The 23,960-nt window shown below is 42.6% G+C and overlaps 1 protein-coding gene and 1 pseudogene across 3 annotated transcripts in view; one reads left to right on the top strand and one right to left on the bottom strand.

Annotated features, from left to right (window-relative positions):
* The window catches only part of METTL22 (methyltransferase 22, Kin17 lysine), a 179,877-nt gene that overhangs the window by 66,867 nt on the left and 89,050 nt on the right, over positions 1–23,960 (bottom strand). The window lies entirely within an intron of this gene.
* LOC148534541 (zinc finger protein 862-like) lies at positions 20,167–22,708 on the top strand (annotated as a pseudogene).

Here is a 23,960-nt window from a genome sequence, read left to right as displayed (position 1 = left end):
ATGTTGATTGGCAGGGTTAATTTGACCGATGTCCAACAGTCCTAAAAGGAGTGCGGACCGGTAACTGTGCCCCAGCCCCGGACACTGGCGTCCGTTGTTAGGATTACCCAGTCCGGGATCCAAAAAGTGCGAGCCTTGGTTAGATGAGATGTCTGTAGCAACCAAGATAGAGACAGACACAACTCTGGAAACAGCACCATCGCCTGAGCTTTGATCTGAGTAACCTATTCCACCTGGAGAGGATCAGCCTTTGCAAATGCCTGGAATGGAACTGAGCATATTCCACCATGTCGAAGGTGGACACCATGGATCCCAGAACATGCACTGCTGAGTGGATCGACACTCGGCGACTGTGGAGACATCTGCGCACTCGTAGTTGAAGTGTGGAGAACTTGTTTTATGTCAGAAAGATTCTCTGATCCTGAGAATCCAGCAGGGTTCCCAGATGAATCATTCTCTGTGAGGGACTCAGGGAGGTCTTTTTCCAGTTGATTAACCATCCGTGTTTGTGCAGGAAAGCAATGGTTAACGGTGAAGCACTGCTGGGGATCCTACTAGGCACAGGAGGTCGTCCAGATATGGTAACAGTCGGACACCCTGACCACGTAGGTGAGCCGCCATGATAGCCATAATTTTGGTAAATGCCGTGGAGCTGTAGATAGTCCAAAGGGCAGAGCCTGAAATTGGAAGTGTTGCTGTATAGCAAACCGGAGATATTGCTGATGTGAGGGCGCTATAGGTACCTGCAGGTACCCGTCCTGAATATCCAGAGATACCATGAAGTCCCCAGGCTCCATAGCTAGGCTGATGGAGCGTAGGGTTTCCATCCTGCACCAGGGCATTTATTCCAAGGATTTGAGGTTGAGGATAGGCTGATGAGACCCATTTGGCTTCTGAACTAGAAAGAGAGTACACAATTCCCCCTGCTTGCAGCAAAGACTGCATTGTAAGGCCTTATTCAGGTCTGAAGGAGGGCCTGTGTAGAAAAACTGGTGGGGAGGCCATCTGAGAAATGAGAGAGTGTACACGTGAGAGGGAGGCCCATCCCATCAGGCTGAGGGTTTAGCCTCGGGTTTTGAGCAGGGCGTCTGGTGTTCCAGGTCTGCTTGGTCCTGAGTTTGGCAGCCCTAGTGGAAGCCGACTGTCTACGGAAGGACTAACCTTTAGTCTTTCCCTGAGGACGAAAGAGCTTAAATGATGTAGTCCGAGGCCTAATAGAAGTAGTTGCTGAAGGCAGAAATGCAGTTTTTGATGCTGCCAACATGGTTACAAACTTGTCAAGGTCTGGGCCAAACAAGATCTCCCCATTGTAGGGTAACCCTTCTAGGCCTTTCTTGGAATCCGCATCTGACTTCCATGAGCCACAGGGTACGGCAGGCAGACACAGCCGTGGCCGAGACTCTGGAGGAGGTTAGGAGCCTGGCATCTAATGCCGCTTCTCCAATATAGGAAGCTGCATCTTGAATGTGAGCAACAAAATACATCTGATCCCTAGAAGCATCTGAGGGAAAAAAGAGTCTTCGAGTGCGTCAGCCCAGCTCTCTATAGCTTTAGCCACCCATCCAATAGCCATAGTTGGACAGGCAACGTTCCCTGAGAGAGAGTATATCGATTTCAGGCAAGCTTCTACTTTGATATCCGTAGAATCCTGTAGGAATAGACAACGTAGCGCTTTTAATTAAACGAGTAACATGTGAATCCACCACAGGGGTTGTTTCCCATTTTGCAAAATGAGCCACAGGAAAAGGATAACATGAGGTCAGACATTTTTTTGTGGTTGAAATCTCTTACCAGGCAATAGCCAGGCTGTAGCCATGTGTTCAGCTAGGTGATCCGATAGAGGGAATTCTGCTGAAGCCACTTTTTGTCGTTTAAACAGAGGGTGCTTGGTTTTAGGGGCTGGCTCTTCATCTTCTATTAATAAGATGAATCTAACAGCTCGTGCCAAGGCATGAATATTCATTTTTGACCGACTCAGGGTTAGAGAGATCAGCATCTACTGCCTCCTCAGATGATAATTCAGAATCTGAGAGTTGCATGGACTGTGACAATAACACAGGACACATAGAGGGCTTACTGGGTAAGTGCTTTTCACCTTGCAACATGGTTTGAAAGTAGCTATTAGACTCTGCACAGAGCTAGAGAGTACGTTTACCCATGGTGGGGGCACAGGAGGTATCTGTATCGCCTGAATCTATTGTGGCCACCCCAAAGGGGGAATTACGGTCTGCTGTGATAACTACATAGGGGGAATGACAGCCGGAACCGCCAGGCGGTCGGCAATAGTGGCCAGAACCTGAGAAAATGAAGCCATGGGGGGGTTCTTTTGTACAGGCGCTGGGTTGTCTGATGGGCCTGTGGAGTATAACACTTACTACATGACCCATCTCAAATCCTCCTCACTTAAGCCTGCAGCACATAATTTGCCTGATAGCAGTATGGGTGCAGATGCCTGTTTGTTACTCTTGTCTTTGCTAGACATAGCTGCAGATAAATATGGCACACAATATGGCACTGGGTATAATGCAACCACCGTGTATGTAGGATACTAGTAGGAATGCAATATACTGGTCCTGTCTTATGCGTGGGTAAGCTGCAGGAGCACGCAGCCCAAATATGGCACAGTGCAACAACCAACTGTATGTGACAAACCTCACAAATACTTAGTTGTATATATGCGAAGTACAGGAAAACCCCTGAATACACCTGTATGTTAGGGCAAAGTCAGAAAAAAATTGAAAGATATATGCTGACACTAGAATAGAAAACACACAGGCAGCGCTAGCATTAGTCACATACAGTACAATGCAGAAATAACATATACAGTCAGGTCCATAAATATTGGGACACTGACAGAATTTTCAGGTTTTGGCCTCTATTCACCACCACAATGGTTTTGAAATGATACAAACAAGATGTGCTTTAACTGCAGAATTTCAGATTTAATTTGAGGGTAATTACATCCAAATCGGGTGAACGGTGTAGGAATTACAACAGTTTCAATATGTGCCTCCCACTTTTTAAGGGGCCAAAAGTAATGGGACTATCAACTCAAAAGCTATTTCATGGACAGGTGTGGGCTATTCCCTCGTTATTTCATTATCAATTAAGCAGGTAAAAGGTCTGGAGTTGATTCTAGGTATGACATTTGCATTTGGAATCAGTTGCTGTCAACTCTCAATATGAGATCCAAAGAGCTTTCACTATCAGTGAAGCAAGCCATCATTAGGCTGAAATATCAAAACAAACCCATCAGAGAGATAGCAAAAACTTTAGGTGTGGCCAAATCAACTGTTTGGAACATTCTTAAAAAGAAAGAATGCACCGGAGAGCTCAGCAACACCAAAAGACTCAGAAGACCACAGAAAACAACTGTGGTGGATGACAAAAGAATTATTTCCCCGGTGAAGAAAAACCCCTTCACAACAGTTGGCCAAATCAAGAACACTCTCCAGGAGGTAGATGTATATGTGTCAAAGTCAACAATCAAGAGAAGACTTTCACAAGAGTGAATATAGAGGGTTCACCACAAGATGCAAACCATTGGTGAGCCACAAAAACAGGAAGACCAGATTAGAGTTTGCCAAACAACATCTAAAAAAGCCATTACAGTTCTGGAACAACATCCTATGGACAGATGAGACAAAGATCAACTTGTACCAGAGTGATGGGAAGAGAAGAGAAGGAAAGGAACTGCTCATGATCCAAAACATACCACCTCATCATTGAAGCATGGTGGTGGTAGTGTCATGGCGTGGGCATGTATGGCTGCCAAATGAACTGGTTCCCTTGTATTTACTGATGATGTGACTGCTGACAAAAGCAGCAGAATGAATTCTGAAATGTTTCGGGCAATATTATATGCTCATATTCAGTCAAATGCTTCAGAAATCATTGGACGGCGCTTCACAGTGCAGATGGACAATGACCTGAAGCATACTGCAAAAGCAACCAAAAAGTTTTTTAAGGCTAAAAAGTGGAATGTTATGCAATGGCCAAGTCAATCCCCTGACCTGAATCTGATTGAGCATGCATTTCACTTGATGAAGACAAAACTGAAGGGAAAATGCCCCAAGAACAAGCAGGAACTGAAGACATTTGAAGTAGAGGCCTGGCAGAGCATCACCAGGGATGAAACCCAGCGTCTGGTGATGTCTATGCGTTCCAGACTTCAGGCTGTAATTGCCTGCAAAGGATTAAAAAGTGAAAGTAAGATTTAGTATTGTTTAGTTTGTCCCATTACTTTTGGCCCCTTAAAAACTGGGAGGCACATATAGAAACCGTTGTAATTCCTACACCGTTCACCTGATTTGGATGTAATTACCCTCAAATTATATTTGAAAGTCTGCAGTTAAAGCACATCTTGTTTGTTTCATTTCAAAGCCATTGTGGTGGTGAATAGAGGCCAAAATATGAAAATTCCGTCAATGTCCCAATATTTATGCACCTGACTGATATATATATATATATTTGGACACTGACACTGTATGCAACCACAATGAATTTAAAAATTAACAATGGAAATGCAATTAAAGTGCAGACTTTCAGCATTAACTCAAGTGGTTGAACAAAATATAGTATGAAACATTTAGGAATTGCAACCATTTTTATACACAGTCCATTATTTTGGGGGGCTCAAATGTAATTGGACAAATTAACATAATCAGAAATAAAATATAAATGTTTAATATTTTGTTGGGCATCTTTTGCAGGTAAGTCTGGAAACCATGGAAATCACTAAATGTTGGCTTTTCTCCTTTGTTATGCTTTGCCAGGCATTTACTGTAGCTATCTTCAGTTGTTGTTTGTTTTTGGGTGTTTCTGTCTTTAGTTTTGTCTGCAGCAAGTGCAATGAATGCTCGATCGAAGTGAGATCAGGTAATTGAGTCAGCCATTGCAGAAAAATCCACTGCTTTGCCTTAAAAAAATCCTTTTGCAGTATGTTTTGGGTCATTCTCCATCTGTACTGTGAAGTGCCATCCAATCAACTTTTCTAAAATTGAGGGAATCTGACCAGACAGTATATCCCTATATATACTTTAGAATTCTGCGTCTGTCACATTATCAATAAACACTATTGACCCAGTGCTATTGGAAGCTATGGATGCCCATGCCATCACACTCCCTCCAGCAGGTTTTACAGATGTGGTATGCTTAGGATTATGAGCCATTCCAAGCATTCTACATACTTTTTTCTTCCCATCTTTCTGTCTTTATTAGATTAACATTTAGTTATAAGGTTTATATTTAACAAGTTCAATAAATTAAATACATATATATATATATATATATATATATATATATATATAGAGAGAGAGAGAGAGAGAGAGAGAGCAAAAAATGGAGCACTCACCAGAATTTTGAAAAGGTAACAATCTAGGATTTATTTATACCACAGGTATCAGGCTTGAGGAGGTATGTCAACATTTTGGTCCATATAGGACTATCCTCAGGAGGCACAACCACACAGCAATTGCATCAGGGAAAACAGCCCACCCAGAAGCCAGCATCACACTGACCATGTCTACCAGGCCCCTATTAATACCCAAAAGAGCGCCAAAAAAGGCTTACTAAGATACAGCGCATACATCATAATGGACAAGGCACAAAATCTAATCACTCACCTAATGACGCTCAGCAGGAGCTGCAACGATCAAACTAGACCACCGCTTATACAACCCCATATCCAGCCAGTAAAGTGCATGTCCGGTTGGCACACGCGCACCTAGCCATCCGGCCGGGGATGACAACATCCGGCTAGCACGTATTCAGCAACACAGCCCGGGCTGTGGTCATGACAACCACAGATACCACATAATTTCCGCGTTCCAGCTGGAACACAAAATATTGGCATCACCATCAGGTAATTAATTATGTACCCACTTATACTAAGAATGCGAGATAAGGACATACTGTAGCTAGAATAGTTATAGGGACCTGGTATATACGGAAAAAACATAGAATAAACATCATCAAATAAGGAAAAGTAAAGCATTCTAAAGTTACAACCTAATGGCCAAAATATCAATACATAGCATTAAATAAGGTAAACATCAACTCACAATAATAAACTATAACTAAGGTGTATTGGTCAAAAATAAGAAATTTTTTTTTATATATATTAAAAAAAATTAAAATAAATATATATATATATAGGGCAGCACAGACGGTGTAATGGTTAGCATTACTGCCTCACAGCACTGTGGTTGCGGGTTCGATTCCCACCATGGCCCTAACTGTGTGGAGTTTGTATATTCTCCCTGTGCTTGCGTGGGTTTCCTCCGGGCGCTCCCGTTTCCTCCCACACTCCAAAAATATACTGGTAGGTTAATTGGCTCCCAACTTAACCCTAGTGTGTCTGTACGTGAGCATGTGATAGGGAACATAGATTGTAAGCTCCACTGGGGCAGGGACTGATGTGAATGGCCAAATATTCTCTGTAAAGTGCTGCGGAATATGTGTGCGTTATATAAATAACTGGTAATAAATAATAATAATATATATATAATATGAAATGATAAAAAAAAACAATAATGAAAAAAATTAAAATATAAGTCCCCAAAACAAAAATCAGCATAGAAAAACATTCAATCTATGTGGTGCTACTGTTCCCAAACGAAAGATCCATCTTGCATCAAGCTTCTTCGAAAGTAGCATTCGGTCACCACCACGTGTAAGATGCGGGATCCAATCAAGATGCGGGATCCAATCAACGATACGGCAGCGTAGGGAAGAAACTTGATGTCCTCTAAGCAAAAAGTGCTGAGCTATCGGTTTATCAGAATTCCTGGTGGATAATGCTTGTCTGATGGTGCACCTGTGGTTGGCCATCCTGTCACGAAAACTACACAAAGTCATGCCCACGTATGCAAGCCCACAGGGGCACGTGAGCAAATATATCACAAAGTCTAATAGACAACGTCATTTATAACGGATAGGAATGGGGCGGCCACTATGTGGATGAGGGAAGCTTGAACCTGGTATCATCTGCCTACAAGTCATGCAACCAATACATTTAATGCATCCAGATTTCTGGGTTAAGAGCCAGGTGTTATCCTTCAATACCCTAGACTGGGGAGGATGCATCAGTTGTTCCAAGTCCTTGCCCCTCTTAAATGCCATCATTGGTGGTTCTTGTGCCACGTTACGCAAAACAGGGCCAGATTTTATAATGGGCCAATGATTACGAAGAGACTTCGCCACAGAGTTAGAAGCCCCATCATATTGAGTGACAAATAGCATACAATCCTGTACTGAGTTACAACTCTTTGACCGCATATGACGGACTCTAGTAAGGCAATCTTCCACGGTCTTTTTCCTCTAGCCCCGTTCAAGGAGCCGTTCCTTCATCTCAAGCAATTGTTGCTCGGCCATCACTGGATCCGTATTATTCCACAGAACTCTCATGAACTGAGAGACCAGGAGACTGTCCTTCAATATTGGAGGATGGTTACTGGTTGCGTACTATAGGGTAAAGATCTGTATCCTTTCTAAACAACGTGGTATCCAATCTTGTAGCTGTACGAAAGACTAACGTCAAGAAAGTTGATCGAATCACGACTACAGCTGCCAGTAAACAGCACAGTGCAATCCAAATGATTTAACTCAAAAAGCATAATATTAAATTGCTCAGTGCCTCTCCAAATCAAAAAACATCATCAATAAAATGTTTGTAATGGGTGACTGATCACCATATTTGGGTATGATATGGGTTGACTCATAATCATGCATAAAAATACCAGCGTAAGCTGGGGTCACATTTGAGCCCATTGCGGTACCCGAAGCTTACATGTAGTAACATCCATCATACATAAAGTGGTTCTGAACCAATATCAACTGCAGGAGTTCCAGAATAAACTCCACTCATTTTCACCCCACTCATGAGTTTCCTAACAGATGTAACACCATGGGTGAGGGGTACAAAGATGATACATCCATAGTAGCCAAAAGCATATCATCAGTCAAATCTTCAATCTGCAAGATCTTATCAAGAAAATCCCCCGTGTCATGTAGATAACTGGGGATCGATGGAAGAAGCTCCTGCAAAAAAACATCTATGAACATTGCCAAAGGCTGTAACAATGAACTCGCAGCAGAGATAATAGGTCTGCCAGGGGGTTTAATCAATGATTTGTGAACTTTTGGCACTGTACAGATGACCGGGCACACTGGGTACTCAACCCTCAGAAAATTGGCTATACTGGTGGTTAACCAACCACTAGTTAATGGCCCAATCAAAATGACAATCGATCAGTCTCTTGATACCAGCCATTAGATCACTATCACATAATGTATATACCTCACTATCGAAGAATTCACAGGGAATTCTGATAAACCGGTAGCTCAGCACTTATTGCTTAGAGGACATCAAGTTTCCTCCCTACGCTGCCATATCATTGAGTGGATCCCGCCTCTTACACGAAGTGGTGACCAAATGCTACTTTTGAAGAAGCTTGAGGCAAGATGGATCTTTCATTTGGGAACAGTAGCACCACATGGATTGAACGAATGCAATTCGTTGAATGTTTTTCTATGTTGACTTTTGTTTTGGGGACTTATATTTTTTCATTATGTTTTTTTTATCATATCATATATATATATATATATATATATATATATATGTATTTTTTTATATATATTTTATATTATTATTTGTTACCAATACACCTTAGTTATAGTTTTATAGTTTATTATTATGAGTTGATGTTTATCTTATTTAATGTTATCTTATTTAATGTTAAGTTGGCTATTAGGCTATAACTTTAGAATGCTTTCCTTTTCCTTATTTGATGATGATGTTTATTCTTTGTTGTTTCCATATATACCAGGTCCCTATAACTATTCTAGCTATAGTATGCCCTTATCTCGCATTCTTAGTAAAAGTAGGTACATAATTCATTACCTGATGGTGATGCCGAAATGATGTGGCATCTGTGGTTGTCATGACCACAGCCCGGGCTGTGTTGCTGAATATGTGCTAGCCGGATGTCCTCATCCCCGGCCAGATGGCTAGATGTGCGTGTGTCAGCCGGACATGCACTTTACTGGCCTGACATGGGGTTGTGTAAGCGGTGGTCTAGTTTGATCGTGGCGGTTCCTGCTGAGCATCATTAGGTGAGTGCTTAGGTTTTTGCCTTGTCCATTATGACGTATGCGCTGTAGCTTGGTGAGCCTTTTGTGGTGCTCTTTTGGGTATTTATAGGGGCCTGGTAGACATGGTCAGTGTGTCGCTGGCTTCTGGGTGGGCTGTTTGCCCTGATGCAATTGCTGTGTGGTTGTGCCTCCTGAGGATGGTTCTATATGATCAAAACGTTGCGATACCTCTTCAAGCCTGATACCTTTGGTATAATGTAAACTGAACAAATCCTATTTTGTTACCTTTTCAAAATTCTGGTGAGTGCTCCATTTATTATTCTATAGGTTTGGACCCCAAGTCCTGTATGCTCCCCAGTGGACGACGCCTTCTATAAATGTGAGTTCGACCTAAAAACTTTGATATATATATATATATATATCTATATACCTTCTATGTAAAGATGTGCAGTAGCCCAGAGATGTGCTTTGGTCCATAACGCCAACAGATTCTAGTAGAATTGGTTCTCAATGTTGAAACTATGCACCCACACTCCAGGAAAATTCTAAAGTGTAGAGCCAACTGATTAAAAGAGCGGATGGCTGCTAGGAAGCAGTAAGGGAGAAGAACTCTATGTATGTCAGTTTACATGAAATAGGAGCCTCTACCGAGGCATTAGTGGGTAAGCTCTCACCTATGAGCGACCAGAAGCCCTCTGGCCGAAATGTAGAATGTCACTGACCTGTTCTATCGCAAAGCAACCCGCCACATTAGGAATAGAGAGTAGCTTCAGTGGGCTAAGACCAATGCCCTACAGCACGTACTTCAGTCTGGAGATGTGCAGTAGAAAATACTGTGGAAACTAGCAGAATGTTAGTGGAGACAAGAAGGTCGTAAAACAGGACTCTATACCTGAGCCTGTTCCATTAGAGACGTGTATCTGTAGATTATACTTATACCCCAAAAACGGTATGCTAGTTTAAGTATCCTTACATAAATATTTACAATGTGTATTATGCCCACCAATCTAGTATAACCCAGGTCTGTCCCTGCCTAAATCGGTAGGTGGCCCTAGGCCTTCAAGATATGAATTGTACCTAAGGGCCCTTTAGTCTCATTCTATTGAGATATGCGACAATAATATGGAGTACCGGAATAGATACTGAGAAGGGTACCTGTACCTAGACATAGAACTCGTTAGTTATCCCAAGCAAAGAAGGGAGATAGCAGTAGTGATAACCCCAGTAGGGTTAAACAGAAAACAGGTTTTTGTTTCCCAATTATTAGGAAATATACATACAAGGAATGGGCGTCTTACAAGTTTGCTACCAAGTGCATCACTGTAATGATAATAGGTCCCCCGAAACGGGGCGCCATAGATATAGATTGACATGAACCGAGCTATATAAGTATATATCCTTATATACATGTGACATGTCTAGGGTCCATACTAGAAGCAATGCCTTAGGGAATTGTGACTATCACTATGTAAGCTGCAGCACATGACTTTAGATTATAGAGCCACCATATAATATGTATGGATATAGCCTACAGCTTCTTTTAATCCCAGGCAGCTTCCCATGCGTGGTATTCTAGGTAACCTAATGCTTGTGGAAGTATAGGCCTCATACACATATACATGTATATACACACACAACCCAATCCTCCGGGAGAGATCGTGTTAAGCGGAGTTATTGTACCAACTACCGCATCAGGAGTCCAGCCTCAAATCGCAGCCTATCAATATGCTAGGTATCAGACATAAAACTGATAAGAACAGATCCTACCCCTGCTCTTATAGTAAGGATAAGAAGTGATATCCACATATGCATATGCATACCTACATACAAATTTAGTAGGTGACGATAATATTGTAAAATTAGAACATGAGCAAAAATTAAAGCCATGGAAGGAACTGAGCCCAAGGACAAAATTCACTCCAGCATGTATATGTTCTACTGCAGCGCTAGTATAAAATACAATATACATATTATATATATACACATATATATATATATATATACACACACATATACATACCATACACGTGGCTTACCCCCACGCAGGGGGACTGCTCATGTACTGCGTGTGGCCGTCACTCTGCTACTGCGCAGGATATGTTAGCTGCGTGCTGTCCCAGACTGGTTTCGATCCTGGGACCCTTCTGTTACAGGTGTACTCGCCTTAGCAGGTGAGCCATTTTAGTGCCAGATTAACCCATTTCTCGAAATGGGAATGAAAAAGACTACCTCAGTGCTGTGAGGCAGTAATGCTAACAACTACACTAGCCGCACGTTACTAACCTCTTCCTGTATGTGCTGCCGAAGGGAGCGCATGAGATATAAATAGATGCACATATGCATACCTTCTAAGGTAAGCACAGAAAGCTGGTGAAAGGTTTTAAGACCAGCCTATAATGTAGTATATGTGCTGCCACATATATGCATGGGAAGATACTGCCCCTCTTTAAGGCGAGCCCATGTGAGGCATAAGCCTGGGGATGGGACGCCAAAATGTGCTAACCCTGGGTGAAGGGTATGCTATAACCATAAGTTCTGGCAGCAGCACCAGAGCAGTAGAGCTAGTACACCATGAGGCTATGATACTTCACAGGCTGAGATACTAAGCCATTAGATTAAGCTAGGCGCCCTTTGTTATAGAACGAAGGGAAGCCTGCCAAGCGGCGCTGCATTGGCGGGACTGTCTCGTCAACCCCTCGCTTCTAGCTGTGATGCATCGACTGAACTGGCCTCTTTCAGAACCGCCTAACGTGGTGTTATGGTGCAAAAGGGAATTGGGCTAGTTCCCATACAGCTAGCAACCAGCTATTCACTGTAGCTAGCACTAAACTCCTGTCATACAAAGACAGGGCCTCCCCTACCTTTTGCGCTGAAGCACACCCAGTGTGGTAGGCGTAAGAGACCCACGCTAAAGCACTCCCTGCTGCAGGTAGTGCACTGAGCTATCATGCTTGTGTGCAGTAGTAACTACAGTCCTTAAAAGGGAAGCAGGGGGCGCTGTTTGTTCATGAATACCGCGCTGTGCGTGTGCAAACTGCTACAAACCAGTCAGCACAGCGCTGCTAGCCCCCTTAATAGTATAAAGCGGTGATGCTGTCCTGCTGTGACAGGAGTGTGATGGTCATACAGCGCTGCATCGGGGAGCCGCATTGTGCTGGTATAACGTAAGGCTATTAGCCCTATGTTATAGCTAACACGGAAGCCTGCTCAGCCCAGCCAGAAGCTGCGGTACGCGGCATCTCCTCCTGAGATTTAGATGAGGAGCGTTGCTAATTTTTAAGACCAGCCTAAGCAAAGACAGTGCTGCCTGCACCGGGAAAACATACAAACTCCACACAGCAAGAGCCGTGGAGAGATCCGAGCCCTGCGCTGATACTTATTTCTAGCTAGCACTATACTCCCTACCTCTACTTTTGTGCTAGCAGCACTCCCAGCGTGGGAGGAGGGAGTCGCGTAGGATACCCACGCTAATTAACCCTGTTGCAGGAGTTAGGAGGCAGCCGCGCTCATTCAGGCGCTGGTCTGCACTGCATCTTTAACCAGCGGCAGGCAGTGGTGGCTGCCCCGCTGGTTGGGCTGTTGCGCGCCCGCAATTAGGGCCGCGAAGGGGGCGTGGCTTTGCCCCGAGTGCGGCCGCCATTTTAATACTGGGGGGCTGCTTCTGCCTGCTGTAGACGCGGCTGGATGCCCTCCCAGGTACCTCTGAGGTCCCTTCACGGGGGGACTAATGCAGAGTATGTCTGCGCAGCAGCGCTAATGGACCGGCAGACCACGCTGCTCTCAGATGAGGGCTTAGAGCACGAGCCCGACAACAGATGGCGCGGCTATTATGCATGACGCGCTCTTCCCCAAAATCCCGGCTATCAGTTTGTGCGAGCGCGCGCGTGCACTGTAAGGCTCGCCTCTGCCAACTTACTAGGAAAAAGTGGGCTGGGCGTAATGTAGGGAAGACAACCTTCCTCCCGGCCCTCCTGAGCGGGGTACGGGAGTCACCAAGGATCGCGCTGCTTGTCAGCGCTGCACTGCCTCATGTAGAGGGACGCGTCTAGCCTCCTGAAGCCGGCCATTACACCAGATGGCAGGACCTCGCCTGTGCTGCACTATTTAGTGAGCAGCGGTGCGGCGTCTGTCATTTGTGTGATCTTACTCACACCGCCCAGCGTTTCTACTCCCATATAGAGAAGGGAGGAACAGGCGTCTCTGACAGTCACGGAATCACTGCCGCTTAACACGCACCTGCAGGGGCCCGCGCTCCATCCCCTCGTTAATAGGAGGGGGATGGCTAGGAATAAGCCAGAGACCCGGACGCTGACTGTCGAGTGCAGCGGCAGGTCTCGTCAGCAGCTCCGACACTACCACGTTCACTGGCAGGGGGAAGGAGCCGTGTGTGACAGCCATACAGTGTGCGCTGTCCCTGAGCCCAGCGTTTTGGCCCACCACTCCAGCTAGTCAGGAGTAGTGGGATATACTTACGGACTGCTGCGGCCGGGTTGCTGGGCAAATGAGGAAACCCGGACACGAACCGGTTTCAGTTGTGGTGGGTCCTCATGGAGTCCGATGACTCTGTTTAAAGTCCCGCCTCAGGGTCACCGGACACAGACTGCAGTAGCCGTGTGGTGCCCTCCCGGCGGCTCCCACGTAGCAGGCAGACTGCCACAGTAAGCAGCCTGCCTGTCCTCAGTGCTTGTAATAAAAGCTTAAAATATAATTATATGAGAAAGGCTGGAGACAGCCTGATGTGCGACCGGCTCTCTCAGGCACATTCTAAAAACTGGGGCTGATGGGGCATAGAGGGGGAGGAGCCAGTCACACTTCTAAATTATTTAAAGTGCCAGGCTCTACTCTACCACCGTCTATACCCCACTGTCTTGAACTCCAGTGTCCCCTAGTGGATGAAGGAGAAAAACTCTTTGGTTGCTTCTGCAGTATGCTTCGGGTCATTGTCCATCTGCACTGCGAAGCGCCGTCCAATTAGTTCTGAAGCATTTGACTAAATATGAGCATATATTGCCCAAAACACTTTAGAATATATTCTGCTGCTTTTGTCAGCAGTCACATCATCAATAAATACAAGGGAACCAGTTCCAGTGGCAGCCATACATGCCCACACCATGACACTACCACCACCATGCTTCACTGATGAGGTGGTATGTTTTGGATCATGACCAGTTCCTTTCCTTCTCCATACTCTTCTCTTCCCATCACTCTGGTACAAGTTGATCTTGTCTCATCTGTCCATAGGATGTTGTTCCAGAACTGTAATGGCTTTTTAGATGTTGTTTGGCAAATTCTAATCTGGTCTTCCTGTTTTTGCGGCTTACCAATGGTTTACATCTTGTGGTGAACCGTCTATATTCACTCTTGTGAAGTCTTCTCTTGATTGTTGACTTTGACACATATACACCTACCTCCTGGAGAGTATTCTTGATTTGGCCAACTGTTGTGAAGGGGTTTTCTTCACCAGGGAAATAATTCTTCTGTCATTCACCACAGTTGTTTTCCGTGGTCTTCCGGGTCTTTTGGTGTTTGCTGAGCTCTCCGGTGCTTTCTCTCTTTTAAAGGATGTTCCAAACGGTTCATTTGGCCACACCTAATGTTTTTGCTATCTCTCTGATGGGTTTGTTTTGATTTTTCAGCCTAATGATGGCTTGCTTCACTGATAGTGACAGCTCTTTGGATCTCATATTGAGAGTCGACAGCAACTGATTCCAAATGCAAATGTCACACCTAGAATCAACTCCAGACCTTTTACCTGCTTAATTGATAATGAAATAACGAGGGAATAGCCCACACCTGTCCATTAAATAGCTTTTGAATTGATAGTCCCATTACTTTTGGCCCCTTAAAAAGTGGGAGGCACATATAGAAACCGTTGTAATTCTTACACCGTTCACCTGATTTGGATGTAATTACCCTCAAATTAAATCTGAAAGTCTGCAGTTAAAGCACATCTTGTTTGTTTCATGTCAAAGCCATTGTGGTGGTGAATAGAGGCCAAAATATGAAAATTCTGTCAATGTCCCAATATTTATGCACCTGACTGTGTATATATATAGAATAATCAAGTTGGTGTACTTTGTAAATCATCCCTCACCTCTATATTGGTACCTATTATCCGTAATTATTTAATGGTCATCAAATTATTGGTGAGAAACCAAGGAAAAATATCTAGCGCTTGTCAGGTGTGTGTGTGTGTACATATATATATATATATATACATACATACATACACACACATATATATATATATATATATATATATATATACACACACACAGTATATATATATATATATATATATATATATATATAGTGACGGCTTGGGGTTAGTTTGCTCGGCAGAGGGTGGATTGGTGCAGTGTTTAGGTGCTTAATGAGGGTCCACACATGGCATTCCAGTAAACTAAAGGAAATGGTGCATTACTTCAGCATGATAGTCAGGAAACAAGAACAGAAAATCTCCCCTGCCCCACACAGAATCTGCTGCTCACCAGTGCCACCTCTGGTGATACTGCCACAATATATATACATATACAGGTTGAGTCTCCCGTATCCAAATATTCCGAAATACGGAATATTTTTAGCATGACTGAGAAAGTGAAAACTTTGCTTCTGATGGTTCAATGTACACAAACTTTGTTTAAAGCACAAAATAATTAAAATATAGTATAAAATAACCTTCAGGCTGTGTGTATAAGGTGTCTATGAAACATAAATGAATTTCATAGAAATAAAATTCAAGATCAAGCGCTTCTAAATAGCTCTAGAAAAGACAGACTTTAATAAATATATTCTTAACGCAATATACGTGGAATAAATGCATGTGATGTTTATAGTCTTTTCAGACTAATTGGAGGAGTGGGAATTAGTCTGAAAAGACTATAAACATCACATGCATTTATTCCACGTATATTGCGGTAGGAATATATTTATTAAAGTCTGTCTTTTCTAGAGCCATTTAGAAGCGCTTGATCTTGAATTTTATTTCTATTGTATATATTATTGAGCAGCTTTTTACACTTCAAGCGCATAGCACACACATTACATTTTCTATAAATGAATTTCATGTATATACACAAACTGTTTTTGATATACAATATTTGTAATAATTTTGTGTAAAATGACCTGCAGGCAGGGTGTATAAGGTGTATGTAGAACATAAATGCATTCTGTGTTTAGATTTGGGTCCCATTCCCAAGACATTTCTTTATGGTTTGCTGATAATCCAAACAACGGAATATTCCGATATCCAAAATACCCCTGGTCCCAAGCATTTTGGATATGGGAGACTCAACCTGTACATACATATATAGCGTTCACGCTAGGCTTCTATCGCGGGACGCCGCGCCCCGCCCCTTTTTTTAATAGCCAAAAGCGCCCTGACCCTTTTATCGCACCCCAGCACCCTGCTGTCCTCTTAGTGACCTCTTACCTTGTTTCCCGCGCCCCGCAGCGCTGACAGGCTGCTGAGCTGTCACAGCTCACATAGCTGTCAGCTATCTCCGGCTGACGCTCGCTCCCCGTGCGTATTGTGCGTCGCCGATTGGACGCTGTAGTATCTGGTAAGAGACAGGAGGGCTGGGTTTGCCTCTCCCGCCGAAGCAAACCCAGCCCTCCTGTCTTATTGAAATTATAAAGGGAGACCTCACCCTTTTGGTGGCCATTTTCGGATCAGCTCCGCAGCGGCTTGAGCAGTTCAGCTAAAGCTGCTGCTGCTTCACTCAACGGACCAGCCACTTTATCCAGTGCTAAATGCTAACTTATCTAGGTATACCTTTAAAATTTAGTGCTGCCATGAGCACTATGTTTACTATATAAAGTGCCCGGTGCCCCCTTATCTTTAATATGCTCCTTGTGCCCCCTTATGTTTAATATGGGCCTTGTCCCCCCTTATTTTTAATATGTGCCTTGTGCCTCCTTATTTTAATAAGTGCCTTCTTATTTTTAATATTTGCCTTGTGCCCCCTAATTTTTAATATGTGCTTTGTCCTCCCTTATTTTTAATATGTGCCTTATGACGTGGCACATATTAAAAATAAGGAAGGACAAGTCACATATTAAACATAAGGAGGCACAAGGCACACATTAAAGATAAGGGGGGACAAGGCTCATTTTAAAAATAAGGGGGGACAAGGCACTTATTAAAAATAAGGAGGCAAAAGGCATATATTAAAAGGTAAGGGGGGACGAGGCACATATTAAAAATAAGGGGTAACATGGCACGTATTAAAAATAAGGGGGGACAAGTTGTCTCCCCTTATTTTTAATATGTGCCATGTGCCTCCTTATTTTAATATGTGCCTTGTGCTTCCTTATTTTTAATATGTGCCGTGTGCCCCCTTATCTTTAGTGTGTGCCTTGTCCCCCCTAATTTTTAATATGTGACTTGTCCTCCATTATTTTTAATATGTGCCACGTCATAAGGCACATATTAAAAATAAGTGGGGACAAGTTATCCCCCCTTATTTTTAATATGTGCTTTGTGCCTCCTTATCTTTAATATGTGCCTTGTGCCTCCTTGTTTCAAATATGTGCCTTGTGCCTCCTTCTTTTAAATATGTGCCTTGTGCCTCCTTATCTTTAGTATGTGCCTTGTGCCTCCTTATTTTTAATATGTGCATTGTGCCCCCTTATCTTTAATATGTGCCATCCTTATTTTTAATATGTGCCTTTGTGCCTCTGTATTTTAATATGTGCCTTGTGCCTCCTTATTTTAAATATGTGCCTTGTGCCCCCTAATTTTTAATATGTGCCTTGTCCCCCCTTATTTTTAATATGTGCCTTCTTGCAAGGTACATATTAAAAATATGGGGGGACAAGGCACATATTAAAAATATGGGGGGACAAGGCACATACTAAAAATAAGGGGGGACAAGTTGTCCCCCCTTATTTTTAATATGTGCTTTGTGCCTCCTTGGGCTCGATTCTATTCAGCGCGATGTAAATAGTTCCGGGAGTGAGCTCCCGCAGCTATTCAATACACCGCGCTGACAAGTCCGACTAATGATTTTTTCTCTCATCCCTCCGGGGATGAGAGAAGAAATCCCGACGCGCCGGGAAGTTAGGTCGGGGAATGCCCGTTATCTCGCCTAAACACCCTGTTTAAGGCGCGATAACGAGCCTTCCCCGACCTAACAGCGCGATGAATTGAATAGCTCCGGGAGCTATCTCCCGGCGCTATTTACATCGCGCTGAATTGAATCGTGCCCCTTGTTTTAAATATGTGCCTTGTGCCTCCTTGTTTTAATTATGTACCTTGTGCCTCCTTGTTTTAAATATGTGCCTTGTGCCTCCTTGTTTTAAATATGTGCCTTGTGCCCCCAAATCTTTAGTATGTGCCTTGTCCCCCCATATCTTTAAAATGTGCCTTGTGCCTTCTTATATTTAATTTTGTATAATTTATTTTTTATTTTTGGTTGCTATGGGCAACATCACTTCTAAAACTCACTTCTAAATACTCTCACTTTAGTAAATTTAGCCCCTAGGGTTAACTTTTGTCAAGAGAAAACTAGGGCCCTGATTCAGAGCCGGACGCTATGACAGAACGCTCGCTCTGAATCAGGGCCTTCCATCTTGATTTTTAGAGCGGCTTCCTGGCCGTTCGTATAGCTGTGGGTGACCACCCAGAGGTATAGCGAGCGGCCAGGAAGATGGTCGCGATGGTCAAGACCATCGCGACCATCGGGCTTGCGACGAGACCCTTGTGGTAGGGTCTCGTTGACACAAGCCCTAGAGTGCTGTCGGCTCAAACAGAGCCGAAAGCACTCCCACTGTCATCACTTGTGATGTCAGTGGGCCCGGCCCCAGACGGTAGGCGTTCACATGGGAAAACCTCCGTCTGGGCAGGCACGCCCACCAAAGGGGGCGTGCTGTCACTCAACAGCGACAGCATGCCCCCTTCGGTACTAGACCAGGATCGATGGTTTGCCCGTTGCTATCCGGGGCTCGCGCATGCGCACTGGGCCAACATTGACCTGCTTACAAGCGTTCAGCGCTCGCGAGTGGGTCTGAATCAGGCCCTAAATTTCTGGTTTGCTGGAGGCCAAACCGTAGTGCCAGTTCGGAAACCCATGCAAGGCATGGGGAGAATATATAAACTCCAGACATTAGGGCCAATATTCCAAAACTGTGCAGTCAATTAGTATGTAATGTTAACCATTACATCATCCATGCTCGCCAAATTATTTGATGATCGATACATCATGCTATTAATGATTTGATCAACTGTTAAGTCAAGACAGCATGAAAAATTATGACATAACTAGTTTTATAAATTTCTCTTCTTTTTATTGCACCTTGTTTAGTCATGAATGATTTATGAATTGTGGGCCAATAATGATTATGTTCAAAACTTCTGTATGTTATAATTGGAACACCTGGCCATAATCCTCTTTTAATCATACAAAATAAATTCTCATTTGTTTATTTTAAAATTAATCCTTTTATTTTTTAAATTTTTTTGTAGGAAACATTTTTTAAATTGTTAATTGTGAAACAATCCTTTCACATAATCCTGTTGAGAGCAAAAGTACGCAGGTGTTTCTGCATACAAGTTTCTGAATGTGAGAATTACATCTGACTGCTGGCGCTCCTCGGGCTTCACACCATAAGATCCAAAGCAGCGGCTCCAGGCTCCAACTACTTCTCTCCACAGCTGGGCTCCACGCAGTCTCCTCAACTCGTCTAAGGTGAGTACCAGGCGTGTACTGTGTCAGTGGTCAGTTGTTCTCAGGGTTAGTGGTCAGGGTGTGTTGAGCTTTTTTATTTTTTATTCTACACAAGGCGCAACTCCTATTCTCACCTGTACACCATCACGTTTACCAACCAATTGAACTGGCACTTCCGTCCTTGCATCTCTGACCTCCTGGCGCTCCTCGGGCTTCACACCATAAGATCCAAAGCAGCGGCTCCAGGCTCCAACTACTTCTTTCCACAGCTGGGCTCCACGCAGTCTCCTCAAGTCGTCTAAGGTGAGTACCAGGCGTGTACTGTGTCAGTGGTCAGTTGTTCTCAGGGTTAGTGGTCAGGGTGTATCCTAAAACTCTCTTCCCCATTTCCTTTACAGTAGAAAACATGCCTACTGTTAAAAGAAAACTTAAGGAACATCAAAAAAAAAACCAATGAAATAGGACGGAAATTTTGAAAATAAGTTATATGTTTTCAGGAATAAAGGTAAGAACACAGATTTTCGACACTATATTTTAAAAGCTCTGTAAATGATTTCATTGCTGAAATCAGAAAATAAGTAATCATCATTAATATATATATTAATTGCAGAAAACAAATGTAGCAGAGCCAGATCCTGTACCCAGCACCTCTGCAAACGCAGATGATGAAATCATTTCCACATCAAATTCATTGACAACAGTAAACACAAATATCAATCTGAATGATCCAATATTGATTTCATGTGAAATCAATGAAAATGAGGATAATATAGATCCAGATGTGCCTTCTCAATCCACAGTTTTATTGGCCAACTGTGAACAGAATTTAGAGAACGACTCTTTGGTTGAGCTATTAGAAGAACGGTGCTCTTTTAGTGATGACACAGACACAATAAATTACCTTGTGGACAGCACTTCTCAAAAAAAAAACAAAAAAACAAAGTTGGATACCAAAAAAAATGGAAAAAAACATTCCCATGGCTTCTTTGTAAAAAAGAAATGGTGACAGAGAGAGTTTAATCTGCCAACTGTGCTCCAAACACCTAAGTAATGATAACAAATACAATAAATCTCCATGGATGAATAATGGAATGTGCACAGTAAGGTTTGACAAAATCAAGGGGCACTCTGTTTCTGAAATGCATAAAGTGGCAATGCAAACAGAAATGATCCCTTTAAGTGCAGAAGCCTCACAGAACCGAAAAAATAGACCAGAGTCTGAAGAATTTAAAGCTGTTGAATATGCTATGAAGTGTCTGGAGTTTCTTATTGAACATAATATACCACATACAACTATTTTTAAACCATTTATTGATTTTTGCATTGAAGAGTTAAAATCTCCTGTTTTAGCTCCCCTTAAAAAAGCTAAAAATGCATTATACACAAGCTACCAAACAGTTAATGAATTTGTTAACTCAATGGCCAGTGTTCAAAAACAGCAAGTTATGCTGTCTTTACAGAAGAGTCCATCCTATTCAATAATGATTGATGAAACCACAGACGTCAGCAACAGAAAGCACTTGGCTACTGCTGCAAAATATATTAAAGAAGTAGAAGTCACAGTGTCCTTTATTTGCGATACTGAAATTCCAGATGGAAAATCTGAAACTATTTTCAATGCTCTTTCACAGACTGTAGAAGAATGTGGAGGGTATGAGAAATTAGTTGGATTTGGAAGTGATGGCGCCAGTTCAATGGTTGGTAAACGTGATGGTGTAGCTGCCAAAACAAAGACCAAAAACGATAAGGTTATTTCAATCCATTGTCATAACCACCGTTTAGCTCTTGCAATTAAGAATACCTTTGAGTCTTTGGAACCATTTGTCAAAATGGACGAGGTATTAACCAGCATTTACAAATATTACAAATACAGCTCTGTCAGAAGCAATAGCTTGGCTGAAATACAAAAAATATTTAGTAAATGCAAAGGTACCAAAATAAAAAAGGCGAGCCACAGAAGATGGCTATCACATGAAAATGCAATTAATTCAATACGAATTAATTATCAATCTATCATTGTGGATTTAGAAAATGCGGTTGTAAGTGGACAGTCAAAGACTGCAACGGTTTTGAATTGTCCAAATGCAGAAGGACTTCTGAAACATTTAAAACATTTTCATTTTTTTCAACTTATTCATTTCCTGTGTGACGTCCTGAGCCTACTTTCTAAACTTGTGTTGATTTTTGAAAGACGAGATGTCGATCTAGCTACCATACATAGCAATGTTTCCACTACACTTGCTGCTTTAAAAATTGTAAAACGGAAGCCTGGGGGTCAGTTTTGTCGGAACCTTGAAAATAATGCAAGAAAAATTGGAATTGAGGCTCCTATATCGGCACCAAACTGTAATTTTGCAAGATGTTTCTTAGCTCTCTTGGTTGAAAATATTTCCGAGAGGATGCAGAATGTTTCTACACTTAATTTGTTAAGTGTCTTAGATATGAGACATCTTAATACTGGAGAAGGTGTTGGATTTTATGGTGTGGCTGAGATGGCACAGCTTGCAGAATTTTATCACTTGGATGAAGACCTTTTATTATCACAATGGGAAGATTTTAAGTCTGTGTTCCTGGAAAATGAAGACGACAATTCTGATGATGAAAGATTATCCTTAGTCAACCTGTACAACACTTTGGAAAAATCTGAAGACACAGTTGGAGTAGCATTTCCTCACATCCAGAATCTTGTTGGAATTGGCTGTGTTCTTCCACTCTCAACTGCAGAAATAGAAAGGACTTTTTCACAAGTGAAGTTGATCTTAACTGAACACAGAAATCGTCTCAAGGTGGAAAATGTGAACAGTTTATTAGCCATAAAGCTGAATGGCAAGGTAAACTTGAGAGAGGCTGTGAGGCACTGGATGAAAAAAAAAAGAAGAATCTTTTCTTCTACCCAGTCAACGCTGGCCACCCACCACACTATATCACCAGAAACGCCTGAAATCTAGATTCCCTGCTAAAAGCGAACACAGTGCATCTGACCTGACCCACCCAAGCTACAAGGAGCCCAGCCTGTGGAGACTGCCATTTTCATGTTTACACTGGTGAGTATTGAGACTAAAGTGGGGGGAAATTGCTAGATGGAGGACAAAAAAGATCAAGATCTTCTCAAAAGAATAAGCTGTGCTTTGAGTAACTGTGAATCTAGTACAAAAGGACTCTGGTAATATGCATTGAGTTAATGGATGATTCTCTTTTTCAGCTTTTGCGTTGCCCTTACAAGGGAAATAATGCCAGTGACATGGACACATCCTGCTGACCCTGGATAAAGAGTTGGACCCTTCCGTGGTCATCATCTTGCAAATCTGCACTCTCCCTGCTAAAAGCGAACACAGTGCATCTGACCTGACCCACCCAAGCTACAAGGAGCCCAGCCTGTGGAGACTGCCATTTTCATGTTTACACTGGTGAGTATTGAGACTAAAGTGGGGGGAAATTGCTAGATGGAGGATGTATGGCCCTAAATATGTCCTGAAATCATGTTATCAGAGTCCTTTTTGCACTTGCTTCTTAGTTCTACAAAGCACACCTTCATTTTATGTGAAAGAATTATGAACAAAAAAGATCAAGATCTTCTCAAAAGAATAAGCTGTGCTTTGAGGAACTGTGAACTGAGTACAAAAGGACTCTGGTAATATGCATTGAGTTAATGTATGATTCTCTTTTTCAGCTTTTGCGTTGCCCCTACAAGGGAAATAATGCCAGTGACACAGACACATCCAGCTGACCCTGGATAAAGAGTTGGACCCTTCTGTGATAAACAGCTATCACTTCCTCTGCACTACAGATCCCATGCTGCAACATACTGTAGGACATTAGATGAGCAGCACAAACTACATGGAGATGGTGCTATTGCTTTATTTTGAAGAAAATTGTTAGTGGTACAGTAAGTAAAACTACATTGGTAATTAAAATCTCTAAATTATATACTTTTATTATTGTATGCAAGTCTTCACTTTCAAAAACATGTGTGCTTTAAAATCAGTGAGCATTAAAAACAAAAGGATTGAAAGAATAAGCATCCGGGTGTCTTTGTACATAATTTGGTATGTCAACACTTTCTGCTTAAGCATTATGTAGAAAACGTTACCTTTGTCATTTAAAATGTGCCCTCCCGACTGAAAAATGTGCCCTCCCGACTGAAAAATGTGCCCTCCTCGGTAGTCTGCACCCTGTCCTAAAAAAAATCCTAGAGTGAAC

The sequence above is a fragment of the Taudactylus pleione genome, unplaced genomic scaffold (genome assembly GCF_031769625.1).
Source record: "Taudactylus pleione unplaced genomic scaffold, aTauple2 ptg000066l, whole genome shotgun sequence".
Classification (NCBI taxonomy): domain Eukaryota; kingdom Metazoa; phylum Chordata; class Amphibia; order Anura; family Myobatrachidae; genus Taudactylus; species Taudactylus pleione.
The sequence above is the reverse complement of the archived record's forward strand: the minus strand, read 5'-3'. Positions and strand labels throughout refer to the sequence as shown.